General features: G+C 46.1%; 1 protein-coding gene across 1 annotated transcript in view; it reads right to left on the reverse strand.

Moving 5' to 3' along the window:
• LOC126235635 (PDF receptor-like) overlaps positions 1 to 17,725 on the reverse strand; it is a 483,384-nt gene that overhangs the window by 422,949 nt on the left and 42,710 nt on the right. The gene's annotated exons all lie outside the window — the stretch shown is intronic.

Here is a 17,725-nt window from a genome sequence, read left to right on the forward strand (position 1 = left end):
AATTAAGCAGCTTCTCTCAATTGTTTTGTCGTTGTTTTTGCGGTTTCTCTTCTAAACGTTGCTACAGCCGTTTTTACGTCATATAACTGCATTGTTTGATATGATTCCATTTCCATTGAGGAAGTGTTACCAACGTTACCAATGTATTGGTTTCGGTTGGTGTCCAAGTGTGGAAGGACCGAACAACTGATAGGGTATATTTCTTGTATGAGGTATTCCATGAGGATGGTAATTCCAGAACGTTTTATGATCACCAGAATACACGAGGAGCGTACAATAAGTAATCCAACACATTCCTTATGGCAGGTTGGTGTTATTCAGGTTTCCCATTCAGCATATTATTCCCCACTCGTTTGGCTACAGACACCTGTTCTTCAATCCAACCTCCGTTGTATGCGACTGCCATACGACACCTCACTGTAGGGACCTGTATGTCCCCGTGGTGTCACTGTGCCGGTCAACGTCTGAGCCAACATCTTGCTGAATCAATAAACGCCCCATCATCGACGCGCTGCCTCTTGTGGAGGGCAGTCTTCGTTGGGTCACACTGATGGAAGGCGCAAGATGCGAGGTCCGGGCTGTAGGCAGGATGGGAAAGAACTGTCCACTGAACTTTTGTGAGCTACTCTCGGGCATGTAGACTTGTATGACACCTTGAGTAGTCATGGAGATGAAGAAATTCGTTTGCATTTTTTAGGCGACACACATACTTCAGAGCTGATCGTTACACCGTGAGCGAGGACACCAAACAGAATAGCCCCTTCAGAATCTCAGAACACCGTCGTCTTACTTTTACCCGCTGCAGGTGCGGCTTTGAGCTTATTCTTCGAAGGAGAGGTGGTTTGACGCCGCTCGATCGATTACCTTTCTGTTTCCGGTTCTAAGTGATGAACCCATCTTTCATCGCTTGTGACGAAGTTCGACGGAAAACAGCCATGATCAGCATCGTAACGCGCAAGTAATTCGGCACAGATATTCCTTCGTTACACATTATGGTCTTCTGTGAGGTGGCGAAAATTCCATCGGGCACACACCTACCCCCGTTGGTGAACGAGTGTGTCAGACGTCCAGTTGAGCACCGAGGTGTGTGATCGTGATCTGTCGATCACCTTGAATGAGAGTGTCCGCACATTGCAACATTGCAGGAGTCACAGATGTCTGCGGCAGAGTGGTAAGTGGGAGATCAGATAGGTTTGCACGACTTTGTAGCGATGATGACAGACGCCTCTTCCAACGACTCACCCTACTTTTGTTCACTTGTCAAGCCTCTACAGACATATTAAAAAAACTAGCAACCCGCCTCGACTGCGAAAAAAGCACCTAGTGTTTACCTAGGTTTCGGCGTAGATAACTACACCTTCTTCAGAACAATAAAACCCACAAGTGCCTAAAAAGACCTTTGTCAATTATTAAAAGAACACCATGGTGGGTCGTGGCCCATCGAACATAAGCCGGTGTGAGGTGGAGGTTACACCATTGAGTTAAATAACGGTTTAGACTTTGTGCATATGTACTGTTTGTGATTCCCTTTTTTCGTTTATAAATGTATAGCCATGGTGTTCTTTTAATAATTGACAAAGGTCTTTTTAGGCACTTGTGGGTTTTATTGTTCTGAAGAAGGTGTAGTTATCTACGCCGAAACCTAGGTAAACACTAGGTGCTTTTTTCGCAGTCGAGGCGGGTTTCTAGTTTTTTTAATATATTAACCAACGACTGCTGACGCGCTGCAATGTTGAAGGTTCTCTACAGACATGCTGCAAGTGCCTATGAATATCTGCGATGTTCTGATTTCCCGTCAAAAGAAACTCAATGACAGCTCCCTGTGTGGAACACATTCCATTACAGAAGGCATTTTGAAGGCTACGTATGGCGCCGCCGCCAATCAAAACTTTATGGAACTTTAGGCACTGAAGCGGGAATATTCCACGACGTCCTTACGACAACTTCCGCATGTTTTCAACCAAAACTGGCAGAGAAAAAAAAAAGTGTTGCATTACTTATTGAACGCCTCTTTTGTTTAGTACTGGCATTTTAGGTATAAACGGCTTTTAATATTCTGGAGTCGGTAGTGAAGAAGTTGGAGGTTGATTAGAGTTTCACTTCTCGTTGCCAAAGAGTCGGAGAAAAAACTCGGATTGGAGAAAGATGGAGAATGAAACCGGCAGTGTCCTTTCACATGACCCATTCCGGCATTTGCCTTAGGAGATTTGGGGAAATCACGGATAACCAGTATGACCGGCCATGGATCTGAACCGTCGTCCTCCCGAATGTGAGGCCAGCGTGCCAACGACTCCTCCACCTCCCTCGGTGACTTTGGTAGTGTCAGTGACAGAGCAAAAGCTCTAGCGAGTCGTTAGGTAATTGGGCAGCTTTGCTGTGTACCACTGCAGTGACGTTGTTCACAGCATTACGGCTTGTACCAGCGCACAGGTAACTGAATAACCGTCGTGCTGCTTCATACGGCAAAGTTGACGGCAGCGGGAAAGCAGCGACACGTTGAAAGGTTTCTCCAACAGAAATTCTCTGCGGCAGTCGGAGTTCCCAGCAAATGAGAGGAGACTGTATTTTCCCCTAGGAGTCTCATTCGTATCTGTTGCAATGTACCTTTCTGTGCTAGCTATTTTGTCTTTTTGTTAATTAGCACGGGAAATGTCGAGTAGTGTAGGACAGCGGATTCCACCGGACAAGAGCTCTTGCTACACCTTGTTGGATGTATTCCAACAGCTGTCTCCCCCTACAGTTTTTACCCGCTACGGCTCCCTATTGTGCCATGGAAGTTATTCCTGATATCTAGCACATGTACTATCGTCCAGTCACTTTTTCTTGATATTGTTTTCCGTATCTTCCTTCCTTCTCCGATTCTGCGGAGAATCTACTCATTCCTCTTCTTACCAGGTCACCACACTTTCAACATCCATCTCCAAACGTATGTTCTTACGAATTTCTTCCTCAGATTGAGGACGATGTATGGTATTAGGAGACACATCTTGGCTAGGAATGCACTATTTGCCTCTGCTAATCCGCCTTTTAGGTCCTCCTTCTCTCGTCCGCCATATGTTAGTTTACTTACATGAATATCTGAGAGAACAAACACGTTGACGATCCACAGCTGTGCGAAATAATTCGAAATTAATTCGTTGAATGCGAATTCCTTGAAACCAAAGTTATGTGATGAATTCAGTGGATTATAGTATATGGTTGTAGACAAAATGACATACAGGAGTTTGGGTCGGTCCATGGAGCGTACACGGATAGCTGAAGCAGTCAGGGTGGCCACCCGCGGTGACTGGGGGATCCGTGCTCGAGTCCCGCTCTGGCACCAGTTTCAACTCGTTACAATCGGGTGACAGATGTATGGTTAATGAAGCTGATTTGCCCTTTGTGAATTAATTTCGGATGATTAATTTGCTTCCTGGATTAATTTGCTCCCTAAATAGCAAAATTCCTTCGCTTCTACTACCTCGTGGTCCTTTATTTTCATGTTAAATTTATTGCTAGTAATGTTTTTCCCTCTCTTCGTTGCTTTCTTCGGTTTTCTATCAGTCCATACTCTCTACATATTAAAATGTTCATTCGATTAAACACGAGCTGTATTTCATACTCGCTTCCACTCAGGCCGGCAATTCCATCTGAGCATCTGGCCAGTCATATCTTTTCACACAATTTTATTCCCAGTCTTGAAGTACTCTTTTAGCTCTGTCATTTCATTTTCGACGTCTAGACTGAACAACAAGGGAGAAAGATTACATCCATATCTTACACCCTTTTTACTATAATCACTTCGTTCTTGGTCCTCCTTTCTTATCGATCGCTCTTCGTTACTGAACAAATTTTATATTATCCATCATTTCCTACGGCTTTCTCGGGTTTTCGTATATCTTGAAACACTTTAAATCGTCTAAAGCTTTCCCTTCTTGACTTACGCTACTGGCCATTAAAATTGCTACACCAAGAAGAAATGCAGATGATAAACGGGTATTCATGGGACAAAAATATATATAAATATTATACTAGAACTGACATGTGGTTACATTTTCACGCAATTTGGGTGCATAGACCCTGAGAAATCAGTACCCAGAACAACCACCTCTGGACGTAATAACGGCCTTGATACGCCTAGGCATTGAGTCAAACACAGCTTGGATGGCGTGTACAGGTACAGCTGCCCATGCAGCTTCAACACGATACCACATTTCATCAAGAGAAGTGACTGGCGTATTGTGACGAGCCAGTTGCTCGGCCACCATTGACCAGCCGTTTTCAATTGGTGAGACATCTGGAGAATGTGCGGGCCAGGGCAGCAGTCGACCATTTACTGTATCCAGAAAGGCCCGTACAGGACCTGCAATATGCGGTCGTGCATTATCCTGCTGAAATGTAGGGTTTCGCAGGGATCGAATGAAGGGTAGAGCTACGGGTCGTAACACATCTGAAATGTAACGTCCAGTGTTCAAAGTGCCGTCAATGCGAACAAGAGGTGACAGAGACATGTAACCAATGGCACCCCATACCATCACGCCGGGTGATACGCCAGTATGGCGAAGACGAATACACGCTTCCAATGTGCAGTCACCGCGATGTCGCCAAACACGGATGCGACCATCATGATGCTGGAAACAGAACCTAGATTCATCCGAAAAAATGTCGGTTTGCCATTCGTGCACCCAGGCTCGTCTTTGAGTACACCATCGCAGGCCCTCCTGACTGTGATGCAACGTCAAGGGTAACCGCAGCCATGGTCTCCGGGCTGATAGTCCATGCTGCTGCAAACGTTGTCGAACTGTTCGTGCAGGTGGTTGTCTTGCAAACGTCCCCATCTGTTGACTCAGGGATCGAGACGTGGCTGCACGATCCGTTACATCCATGCGGATAAGATGCCCGTCATCTCGACTGCTAGTGATACGAGTCTGTTGGGATCGAACACGGCGTTCCGTATTACCCTCCTGAACCCACCGATTCCATATTCTGCTAACAGTCTTTGGATCTCGAACAACGCGAGCAGCAATGTCGCGGTACGATAAACCGCAATCGCGATAGTCTTCAATCCGACCTCTATCAAAGTCGGAAACGTGATGGTACGCATTTCTCATCCTTACACGAGGCATCACAACAACGTTTCACCAGGCAACGCCGGTCAACTGCTGTTTGTGTATGAGAAATCGGTTGGAAACTTTCCTCATGTCAGCACGTTGTAGGTGTCGCCACCGGCGCCAGCTTTGTGTGAATGCTCTGAAAAACTAATCATTTGCATATCACATTCTTCCTGTCGGTTAAATTTCGCCGCTGTAGCACGTCATCTTCGTGGTGTAGCAATTTTAATGGCTAGTAGTGTACTTCATTTATCAATCACAACGGCAGAACTGCCTCGCTTCCCGAATGCCTAAGTGATCGCCGTGTAACAGGACCTCGTTTTTTAATTTTCCATTCTGTTGTTTATTACTCTTCTGACCAGTTTGTATGCATTAGGTGTTACGGTGATGGTGCGACAGTTCACACACGTATTACGATGGAACGCACCTTACACAGGTATCTGTCATACATTCGCGTCTTATCTGTCACTCCCTCAATTACGTGACGTTTAATAAATCTTGTGAACATATGGTTACTTTTCTTCATTGTTCTTGTGGTACGGCTAATCCATCCCACGGCGGAGTGCGAAGTTCTTCCTGCGGACTTCGTTTCCTGACGGGGTGGTGCTGTGAGAAAGTATTAACTATTGCGTGCCCTAAATGAATTCGATTGTTCAGTTAAAACTGTTCTGAATTTAACGTTTCAACTCAGTAGTAGACACGTACAGACAGATCCCAAAACAAGTAGCCCCAAAAAACTTTACCAATCAACGTCAACATAACATATCCTCGTACATCATCCGACTATTAACTCGTACATACAGGTAATAACTCCAGCACTCCGTCGTACATTTGTTCGGGGCCCTTTTTGGTAATGTCAGCGGCAACCTTACTCCTACGAGTTCAGGATACCACAAAGTCTTTGCCCCAAAGCATAATGGAACCGCACAGCAAATGACCCCTCCTACCTCACCTCAGTGCATGCTGCTGCTCTTTGCTATTACTGCTCACGCACCATCTACACAATTGTATTTTTTATTTACTAACATTACAGAGCGAACCATCACCTTGATAACTGTGGTGGGTCGTTTGCTAACGAGAATTAGTAATAAGCTGCAGGGACAGACTCTTCATCTTCTACACAGCTTCTCTTAGTGCTGTTATTTTGCTGTCTTTTACGTAACTACATTGTTAATTATAAAACATGGGATACAGAAAGCACATTTTGGGAAAGGAAAAATTTTGCTATTTCTTAAGAAGAAGTAATAGACGAAAGGAAAGATTTAGATACTAAAACTGGCCCCTTTACTTGACTATTTCAAGTGGGAGGTCTTCGGTAAACACTTCCAGCCTGTCGCACCTGAATTAGCATATTCTTTCCGTTCTACTATGCTTACTCCCGTGTGCACGTACGTCGTGAGATTAGGTCGGCGTGGTTTTCGTGTGAGGTTTAACAGTACTATTCGCTACTACAATTACGTACTCCATTTACTCGCGCCATAAGTGGGAGACGAGGCTCCGGAGGATGAACTCGCCTTCCCGAAAGGCATTACTTATCTATCTTCTGAGTTCATTTTTGGGTAGGTAAGTCTTACGATACTGCATATGTATATTTATGCATAATATTTCAAAATTCATATGTTTTAAAGTTTCTATCTTATAAAGTTTACATATTGCACAGTTACATCTTTGAAAATAATGATCCAAAAAGCTAAAGAGTTATTTGTTGTATTTGTACATTTCTTATTAGTAACTTATCTCTAAATTCGGTGTATATATACCCTGTAGTATAGTTGCAGTCGTGTGATCTGCTACTATGCCGTTTATGTACCTGTAGCCGGTAATACTACTAGGACGTTCATGCCATCATCTGCTTCCACATCACTGTTTGAATCTCTGTTGTCCCATGTACGATGCTGTGGCGTATGGTTTGTGGCTGGTCGTGGTTTTGTGTATAGTAGTTCCTGCTTATGAGTCTAGTGCAGCACTCTTGATTTCCGGTTAGGCATGCTCCATTTATCTGGGTCTCTTAAAGCCTGCCCTTTGTCTTCGATTTCTCTCACTGGCCTTAGGTGTGGGAGTGTATCGTATTTTAGTGGTATGTATTCGAGGGATCGCTGTTCCACACATTCACATGTATCACTTTAGGTAAGGCCAAAGCGATGCAGGTGTGTAGGGTAAGCGCCATGACCCGTCAGGGAGTGTAATATACCGCGACTCGGGTCATCATTTGTGAGCCTTAAACGTTCCCAGATGTTCGGAAAGAAAGAGAATACCCGACAACCTTTGTCAGATGTTTCGCATTATTTTTTTTCAAGTCTCAACCCTCCTAAGATTTAGCTGATGTTTCTCTCTAATATGCTCCTCATTTATCTCATTTACAGTGGCCAGTCTTCCCTATTTGAGACAGTATGCTGCTGCTCTGTTTTTAATGATTATGCCAACGGCGTACGCTGCAAGTACTACGCTTAGGTTTCCACGGACGTGGTGCCAAATGCCCCTAACATCCTCAGCAATAAACGTCTTTGTCCACGTCTCACAGCGATTTTGTGGGACATGACTGACGGTCGATGTGCCCAGGCATTTGCTGCGAAGCCCGTAATGGACTTAAAGAGGGCTATGTGATACATTCCTGGTGCCTGCAGTGGCAGTCTGTAGTGAACTGAGTTGAGCGAGGCAAGTTTGCGCATTGTTGTTCTCGCTTTAAGAATTGTAAGTCTTACGTGCGCGTTGAATGTTTATCGTTCGTCGAGGTATATGCCTTGGTATCATTTTATTTTTATTTTTTTCTCAGTATGTTAGTGTTGTTCAGTCTTACGGTGGGGTTTCTCTGCAGTGCCCCTTTCATGAGTAAATGTGCTGTATTGTTTGACACAATTGTGAGCTTGTTGTGGCTGCACCAGTTACTTATTTTTACAGGGAGTTGTGCAGCCTTGCTTTCAAGTTACGCTCTCGAGTTTTCAGTTGCTACCACTAGCAAGTCGTCGGCATATGCTACTGTACAGTTAACCCTATCATCTTTGTCCAGATTGTTTAGGTGTAGCTCTGTGGCAATATCCCAGAAGATTGGCCTGCATATTTTGCCTTGTGGGCATCCTTCGGCTATTTTCTTGGTAACCTTCTCTTTCCGTTCTTGACATGGCATCCTATCTTAGCAGTACTCGAGTAAGCTATAGGACTGTTGATATCTGCATCTCTCGTAGCTTTGCGAACAAGGCACCGGCTATGTGTATTCCTATTGCTATTGCGAATTTTTCTCGTGTATCCTGAACTGTTTTCAGCACCCGATTGACTAAAGACATACTGATGTGGACTGAGGCCTAAGAGCCTTCTGTGAGACTAGTCGATTACAGAGGAGCCTTCCCGCAGCTTAGCCATTGTGTTCATGAGGCAGATGGGCCTGTACGCCTTTGAGTCTCTTGGATCCCGATCATTTTTTTTTTCTGATTACTACTTCGGCAGTTTCGCACATGTCTGGGACCCTACCTAGCAGCAATGCAATATTCAGTAATCCTGTTAAAAAAGAGGCGATCTGAGAAACTGCATTTTTTAGTGTTTCTAAGTGTATGCCTCCTGCATAATTTACAGATTGTAGCGCGGACAGTGGATGCTTCCCACTTATGTACTAATTAATAAGTTATTAAACGTCACGATCATCTTAGCTTTCTTGAAGTCTCATAATGGAAAAGGATATTTCTAAGAACGCCATGTTACCGTACAATATATACCCTTTCTGTCTTCGAGATTGTGTGGATGACAATTTTCCATAAGTCTGACGGTACGTCTCGAGCCTCATAGAATGTAGACATCAACTTAGTAATCGCTTAATAGGCAGTACTCCCAACCCTCTAATGATTTCCAAGCTTCAGAAAGAATCTTATGTGCTTATTATGCCTTACTTGACCACAAGTGTTTGAAAGCTCTATCAACCTCTAATACTGGACGCGCTGTACGTTCCGCATCGAATCCCACATCTTTCTCAATCTCGTCATCAGACAAGTCCACTCCTCGCAGAGATCTTCACTCTTTCCAGTTAAATTTTTGGAAATATGTGGTAAGTTTACTGCTGAGGTCATCGGTCCCTAGGCTTCCACACTAATTAATCTAATTTTAACTTACGCTAAGGACAACACACACACACACACACACACACACACACACACACACACACATGCCAGAGGGAGGACTCGAAACCTCCGACAGGGGAGCCGGCGCGAACTGTGTCTTTCCAGTTCTCTGTCCTTGATGTGGAACTACCAAATACGAATAAATCATTTTCTGACCAATACTAGTCAATTTACGCCAGGTGAGGCTGATCGACGGGAATCGGTGACTAGCCGTTCAACTCGGAGCCAGCTCGGGCTGCTGATGCTAAAATGATATGAGTCAGCAGGCTGCGGCTGTCGTGTTCCGCGAGTGACGGGCCTCAATAGTAATGCAGTGCGGCGGTCCTTAACAACTTAACTGCCCCATTTGCCGCCATTAGCAAAGCAGTCTCCAGCCACCCCGCTTGTCTGACTCCCGCGCAGGCTCCGCCTAGCGCTGGGGAAGCCCCACGACACGTGCGCATATTCAGCATCTACGTTACATACAAAAAACGCAGACCTCAGAAACCGGGAATAGAACAGAGAGCGACAGATAAAATTGGTTCGAAAAATGACCCTTGCTTAAACATTATAGTAGATGCTGGAAATATCCACTGTTGAGATTCATGCAGCGATGCGCTAGAGTCATCAGACAGATATATCTAACAGCACTGCCTGAGAGTGAGCAGCAATAGCATTTTCAGTGTTCTCCTGTAGTACTTCCAGTAGGGGTTAACTGCGTACATCTAACCCTCCTATTTGTCCCACAGGTAAGAATCTCAATGACGGCGATCAGGCGATCGAGGTGGTCAGGAGATGACACTGACTATTTTGATCGTCCTCGCTTCACCGAACACCTCAGGCACAAGTGGTGAGGTTGTAACGGCAGTTTTCTGAGTAGTTGTATACAGTCATTCCTCTTCATTTTATTGATCCGCTTACACGCTGTTGTCCAAAATTAAAGCAACAAACGGAAATTTTCCAAGGTTGCGTTTATTTTGCCATAAAACAGTTGTTGTTGTTGTTGTTGTGGTCTTCAGTCCTGAGACTGGTTTGATGCAGCTCTCCATGCTACTCTATCCTGTGCAAGCTTCTTCATCTCCCAGTACCTGCTGCAACCTACATCCTTCTGAATCTGCTTAGTGTATTTATCTCTTGGTCTCCCTCTACGATTTTTACCCTCCACGCTGCCCTCCAATGCTAAATTTGTGATCCCTTGATGCCTCAAAACATGTCCTACAACCGAAACCTTCTTCTAGTCAAGTTGTGCCACAAACTTCTCTTCTCCCCAATCCTATTCAATACCTCCTCATTAGTTACGTGATCTACCCACCTTATCTTCAGCATTCTTGTGTAGCACCACATTTCGAAAGCTTCTATTCTCTTCTTGTCCAAACTGGTTATCGTCCATGTTTCACTTCCATACATGGCTACACTCCATACAAATACTTTCAGAAACGACTTCCTGACACTTAAATCTACACTCGATGTTAACAAATTTCTCTTCTTCAGAAACGATTTCCTTGCCATTGCTAGTCTACATTTTATATCCTCTCTACTTCGACCATCATCAGTTGTTTTACTCCCTAAATAGCAAAACTCCTTTACTACTTTAAGTGTCTCATTTCCTAATCTAATCCCCTCAGCATCACCCGATTTAATTTGACTACATTCCATTATCCTCGTTTTGCTTTTGTTGATGTTCATCTTATATCCTCCTTTCAAGACACTGTCCATTCCGTTCAACAGCTCTTCCAAGTCTTTTGCTGTCTCTGACAGAATTACAATGTCATCGGCGAACCTCAAAGTTTTTACTTCTTCTCCATGAATTTTAATACCTACTCCGAATTTTTCCTTTTGTTTCCTTTACTGCTTGCTCAAACAGTATAAACAGTAAAATAGAACTATGTAAAGAATACAGAACGTAATCAACTGCAACATGCATAACGGTAAAGTGATCTTCGTTTTTTTCCAACTTATCGGATTTGCACACACACTCTGAAAACTGGTTAATGTGCTCAGTATGGGGTGTGACGACCCCTGGCGCCAATACAGGCCTGACAACGAGGGGAAACATGTATAAGACGTCATTAATCTCATTTTGAGGCAATAACGCCCATCCTTGCTACAGAGCTGCTCACAAGTCTTGGAGAGCGGCTGCTGGATGCTGACGTGATGCAACGCGACTCCCTAGTGCATCCCAGACGTGCTCTATAGGTTTCAAATCGGGAGAGCGAGTAGGCCACGTTTCCAAAAAGAACATCAGCCACCCGTGTTCCTTGAGGTCAAGCATTATCGTCCATCACTACGAAGTCTGGGCCCACAGCACCTCGCAACAACCACGCATAGTTTCCCAAGATCTCCTCATCTTGATGATTCACCCCTACCATTTCATGAAGAGGTGTTCGAGTGGTCAAAATAATCCCTGCCGACACTATTAGGGATCCTCGTCGATATAGGTCTCTTTCGTCAAAGTTTGGGTCCCAAAATCGCGTTCCACGTGCTCTCCAGAAGCGAATCAGTCGAGAATCACTCTCCAGATAAAATCAGGACTTATCTGTGAAAAAAACACAGGCCCTCTGTTCGAGCGTCCAGGTGGACGCTGACGGCTCCGGTCTAGATGTTACCTGCTGTGAAGCGGCGCCCGCGGTAAACAGACAGCAGGTCTCCAACATTGAAAGTCACTCTGTTGAATGCTGTAAGATCAGATGCCAGTTGCAGTGCAGTACTAAGGCGGTAGTGTCGTGCCCTTACAGCCAATAACGGTCCATTCATTCTGTTGTCACACGCCGTCGGTCCTGCCCTGGTTTCCGGGATATGGACGTAAACTGTCGCCTCATCCGAGAAACAACAGAAAGATTCACATTAAGCCAGCCGGCCACGTCAGTTTGCGACTGTCCAGCTTCCATTCTTCCTGTGGCCCTCCACGGCAGAGAGTCTGTGGGCCGCTTCTCTGTGCCATACAGCACCGCCTGTGACCGTTTACACAGCGGCTGTGTATGTGGGACTATCCTGCAAACACTACCCCGCTTGATAGGTGCCCTGACATCATTGCTGGCATGGTTGTCATTTCTGTGCAGAACACGATCGTAACATCTGTTGACCGTTTGTATGATTATGTCGTGAATTAGCCACAGGAAGTGGAAATGTCACTTTGCTGCTTTAATTTTGAATAGCAGTGTAGATTGAACAGTTTGCTGCGACACGAATAAGTACAGGCATGGATTTTGGGAACTCTTGTTAATTTCGCGCATCTGTGGCTGCAAGATGGTAGTTAAGGGACAAATTGGCACATCGGATGGCAGGCGATGGTGATGTTGATATTTAGCAAACGGAAAAGCCAGGCAGGTTCACGACACCGCTCGCAGATGGAAAGGCACTGTATGCAAGTGTAATTATTATGAAACACTTCCACTTGTCCCCACCAGATGAACTACGTCAGAGGCGTAGGGAAAAGACGTATAAATAAGCGAGCCCGAAGGGTCAAAGGAGGCAGATGTTTCCCAATTTTCTTCGCATTTAGAACCGGAGAGAACGACGATTGTTCAAGCTGCAGACCATCTACGACGACATGTGGTTATGGACGTCGGCGGTCAACCTGCCTTCTGAAACTGTCACCAATCTCGTCTGCACGGACGTGTCATAGCTCTGGCGGGGCGCGCGCACCTTGGAGCTGCAACGGCCCGAGGAGCGAGAGGGCTGTCGGCATCAGCTCTCTCGGTGACATCGTCCGGTGGACTGCAAGTTGCCGTCTGCAGGGGCGGGGTCGGGACGCGAACTCGAGACCTCCCCATAGCAGAGCAGTCTTTCTGTGACTGATCGAGCTGCCACTGATGGACGGTCGGAGCTGCTAAGGCTCACACCAACGACGACGGTCGGCTGTTTTGACCTCGGTACTCTACATGGCGTTCACGAGTCGCGCTTGAGGGAGCAGTCAGCCGTGTTCCGGGATATTGGCGCGTACAACACACGCGACAGCCACTTACCCGTGGGGTGAACAGGAGCGCTACGTCTTCAAGGCTGGGCGACCGCATGCCGACGCAGCAGCTTCCGACATTGGCATTGGCGACCCATGCAAGCACTTTGCGCGGCGCCTGCAAGGGATCAGCCGGCTGTATACCTTCGATGCAATGAAGTCAGAGACTCACTGGCCGGCACATTTTTCCACGCTTCGGCGCGGGCCATCTCTCTCCCCCGAATCATACCTTCGCCCATTCTGATATTTTACAACCCCTGAGACCGTGGGGTAGGGGGAGGGGCTGAAACAAGTTTCCGGACACACCGGTCGGCATAAACAGTTTGGTAAAAGAATCGTGTTACAATACCGGCACCAGGTACTGCGCACCGAACACCAATCTTTAGATTACAAAATAGCTCTTCAAAGTAATGACAGGAATTTTCTGCGGAAAAATGGCGCATGTTCTGTAAGTTCATATACCCTGACAAGCTGAACCAGGTCTCATCCGAGGAAACGAAAAACTGACAATCCAAACGTCCTCATTCCACGTCACTAAGAAACCACCGGCAGAGCTCAACACACAAAATTTGTCTGGACGATTTAACTTAAGCACACAACAGTTAATCTGTAAGCATTCAGTTACAGGCCATGACGATCTCTTAATTCCCACTTGCACAAATGGACGGCGTTGAGATTTCGTTCACTAAAGCAATGTTTTCAGATAGTATGTGTCTCTATTCGCTTCAGAGCTTGTTTAGTGTCATTTTTGCAGTCTGTATTGCAGATTTTGCACCGTATTTTGGCAAGACATTTGCAGTCTTAAGCCCTGCACAAATAATTTCGTACATGTGTTCCAACAATTGTACTCTGACACTCGACAATGAATACGTGCTATTTTATCGCGAGCACTCTTGAGTTGTATTCCACTCGTCTCCAAACACATCTGCTCACTCAATCAAACATGATGACACAGAGAAGTAAACGGGACAGGGCAACCGGGAGATGCGCATGCGCGGACATGTGACAGCAACCGATCGACTGACGCATCGACTTCACGCTATACAGCGTTTTCTATGATGGACAGTTGTGCTGCTCATTAACGAATGTCAATTTCGCGTCAATCTTATAAATATTTTCACGACCAGTTTTATTTTGCTCATGCTGTGCATTGACGTCCTAAAGCGTCCTCGATATTTTGGATAAAAATAAATTTACAGCGTTACTTTCGATACATTATGTACCAGCTGTAACAATAATTGATTATTTATTTTTTCAAACACGGTTTTCGAAACATTTTTGTACTGTGCTTTATTTTCATCTTGATCACTGTAGGTGCCTTCAGGCGTGTTGTGATTTGTCGTTCCTCTATCTATCGAAACATCTCTTGCTTATGTGTCATAACAGGCGTTTGTGACCACTGACTGTCCACTATAAGGACTTGGATTACGTAATTTGGCCTGCATTCTTAAATTTTTCCTAATTAACAGAAGATCTACAATTCTCATGCTTTCACGCAGGACATGATGCAGCTCATTAACATGAGGACAAAAATGACAAAATTTAGTTTTACAGTCTCGTACTTGATTTGTCGTAAGACTACTGGTAATACAAATGATGTCATGGACGGACATGGGAACTGGAATAACATTTAATGATCAAAAAATAGAGTTAGTGTGATCTTGGCACCTAATGACAAGGCTTTCTCTGCGGCTGAGTGAATGAAGTGCCATTTAAATTTCAAATTGACCGTGGAGCAGCAAAACTAACCGAATTTCAAAATTCGCAACAAGTATATATTGGACCTTGATTTATTCAGTCAGCTATGCTTCACAATCTCCGAAGGGGAAAATCGTACTGAGAGATACACACCTGGAAATGGAAAAAAGAACACATTGACACCGGTGTGTCAGACCCACCATACTTGCTCCGGACACTGCGAGAGGGCTGTACAAGCAATGATCACACGCACGGCACAGCGGACACACCAGGAACCGCGGTGTTGGCCGTCGAATGGCGCTAGCTGCGCAGCATTTGTGCACCGCCGCCGTCAGTGTCAGCCAGTTTGCCGTGGCATACGGAGCTCCATCGCAGTCTTTAACACTGGTAGCATGCCGCGACAGCGTGGACGTGAACCGTATGTGCAGTTGACGGACTTTGGGCGAGGGCGTATAGTGAGCATGCGGGAGGCCGGGTGGACGTACCGCCGAATTGCTCAACACGTGGGGCGTGAGGTCTCCACAGTACATCGATGTTGTCGCCAGTGGTCGGCGGAAGGTGCACGTGCCCGTCGACCTGGGACCGGACCGCAGCGACGCACGGATGCACGCCAAGACCGTAGGATCCTACGCAGTGCCGTAGGGGACCGCACCGCCACTTCCCAGCAAATTAGGGACACTGTTACTCCTGGGGTATCGGCGAGGACCATTCGCAACCGTCTCCATGAAGCTGGGCTATGGTCCCGCACACCGTTAGGCCGTCTTCCGCTCACGCCCCAACATCGTGCAGCCCGCCTCCAGTGGTGTCGCGACAGGCGTGAATGGAGGGACGAATGGAGACGTGTCGTCTTCAGCGATGAGAGTCGCTTCTGCCTTGGTGCCAATGATGGTCGTATGCGTGTTTGGCGCCGTGCAGGTGAGCGCCACAATCTGGACATACGACCGAGGCACACAGGGCCAACACCCGGCATCATGGTGTGGGGAGCGATCTCCTACACTGGCCGTACACCACTCGTGATCGTCGAAGGGACACTGAATAGTGCACGGTACATCCAAACCGTCATCGAACCCATCGTTCTACCATTCCTAGACCGGCAAGGGAACTTGCTGTTCCAACAGGACAATGCACGTCCGCATGTATCCGGTGCCACCCAACGTGCTCTAGAAGGTGTAAGTCAACTACCCTGGCCAGCAAGATCTCCGGATCTGTCCCCCATTGAGCATGTTTGGGACTGGATGAAGCGTCGTCTCACGCGGTCTGCACGTCCAGCACGAACGCTGGTCCAACTGAGGCGCCAGGGGGAAATGGCATGGCCAGCCGTTCCACAGGGCTACATCCAGCATCTCTACGATCGTCTCCATGGGAGAATAGCAGCCTGCATTGCTGCGAAAGGTGGATATACACTGTACTAGTGCCGACATTGTGCATGCTCTGTTGCCTGTGTCTATGTGCCTGTGGTTCTGTCAGTGTGATCATGTGATGTATCTGACCCCAGGAATGTGTCAATAAAGTTTCCCCTTCCTGGGACAATGAATTCACGGTGTTCTTATTTCAATTTCCAGGAGTGTACATTCCTACTGAAAAATAGGAAAAACCGTGACAAAAATATAACACCATTTTTTCTTAATCAACAACTAGCGTTAAAATTTACAAATCGCACATCACACTAAAAACGAATGCTGTGCCAAAGTTTTACAATGTGTGCAATACTCATTTTGTGTCCAAGGACACAGTGAGACAGGAACGAGATTGCCTAGAACAGATTGAAAAAACTGCACTAGTTCCTAGAAGCTAATGGGTAGTGGAAAAACCGAATTTGTTGATTGCGTGCCAGGTTACAAACGTTGCTTAGTGTGAAGACCACGTACATTGGCGGCAGCCTCCCATCGCTGCCCGAAACGTCTCAGTTGGGAAGTTGGCTACCTCCCTCGGCATGTTCATCTTCAGCCTCCGAAGTATGTTAGAGTCAGGGTCATAGCCCCTGTCGTTCAGGTAACACCACAGCCAGAGATCACACGGGTTCAAATCTCGCGATCTCGGTGGCCAAGCAGACTGCAAGACTCTGCCATTGACTCGGTTTTCTCCAAATGTGTTACAGAGTAACCAAGTGGCCTCGCGAGCACCTATCTCCCATAGAGTTGGGATCACATGTTAGTGAAGCAGATCACAATTGCGTGTGCTGCTCACACTCTACGTCCTTGGAACCCGGCGTCCTAGTGGAACATTAGTTGGGACCATAAGTATACAGGGTGGTCCACTGATCGTGACAGGGACAAATATCTCACGAAATAAGTGTCAAATGAAAAAACTACAAAGAACGAAACGTCTCTAGCTTGAAGGGGGAAACCAGATGGCGCTATCGTTGGCCCGCTAGATGGCGCTACCATAGGTCCAACGGATGTCAACTGTTTTTTTTTTTTTTTTAAATAGGAACCCCCATTTTTATTACATACTCGTGTAGTACGTAAAGAAATATGAGTGTTTTAGTTGGACCACTTATTTCGCTTTGTGATAGATGGCGCTGTAATAGTCACAAACGTATCAGTACGTGGTATTACCTAACATTCCGCCAGTGCGGACGGTATTTGCTTCGTGATACATTACCCGTGCTAAAACGGACCGTTTACCAATTGCGGGAAAGGTCGATATCGTGTTGATGTATGGCTATTGTGATCAAAATGCCCAACGGGCGTGTGCTATGTATGCTGCTCGGTATTCTGGACGACATCATCGAAGTGTCCGGACCGTTCGCCGGATAGTTACGTTATCCAACATGATGGATGTCCGCCACACAGCTCGCGTGCGGTTGAAGCGATATTGAATAGCATATTTCATGACAGATGGATTGGTCGTCGAAGCACCATACCATGGCCAGCACGTTCACCTGACCTGACGTC

Source organism: Schistocerca nitens, chromosome 2 (assembly GCF_023898315.1).
Source record: "Schistocerca nitens isolate TAMUIC-IGC-003100 chromosome 2, iqSchNite1.1, whole genome shotgun sequence".
In the NCBI taxonomy this organism is placed as follows: domain Eukaryota; kingdom Metazoa; phylum Arthropoda; class Insecta; order Orthoptera; family Acrididae; genus Schistocerca; species Schistocerca nitens.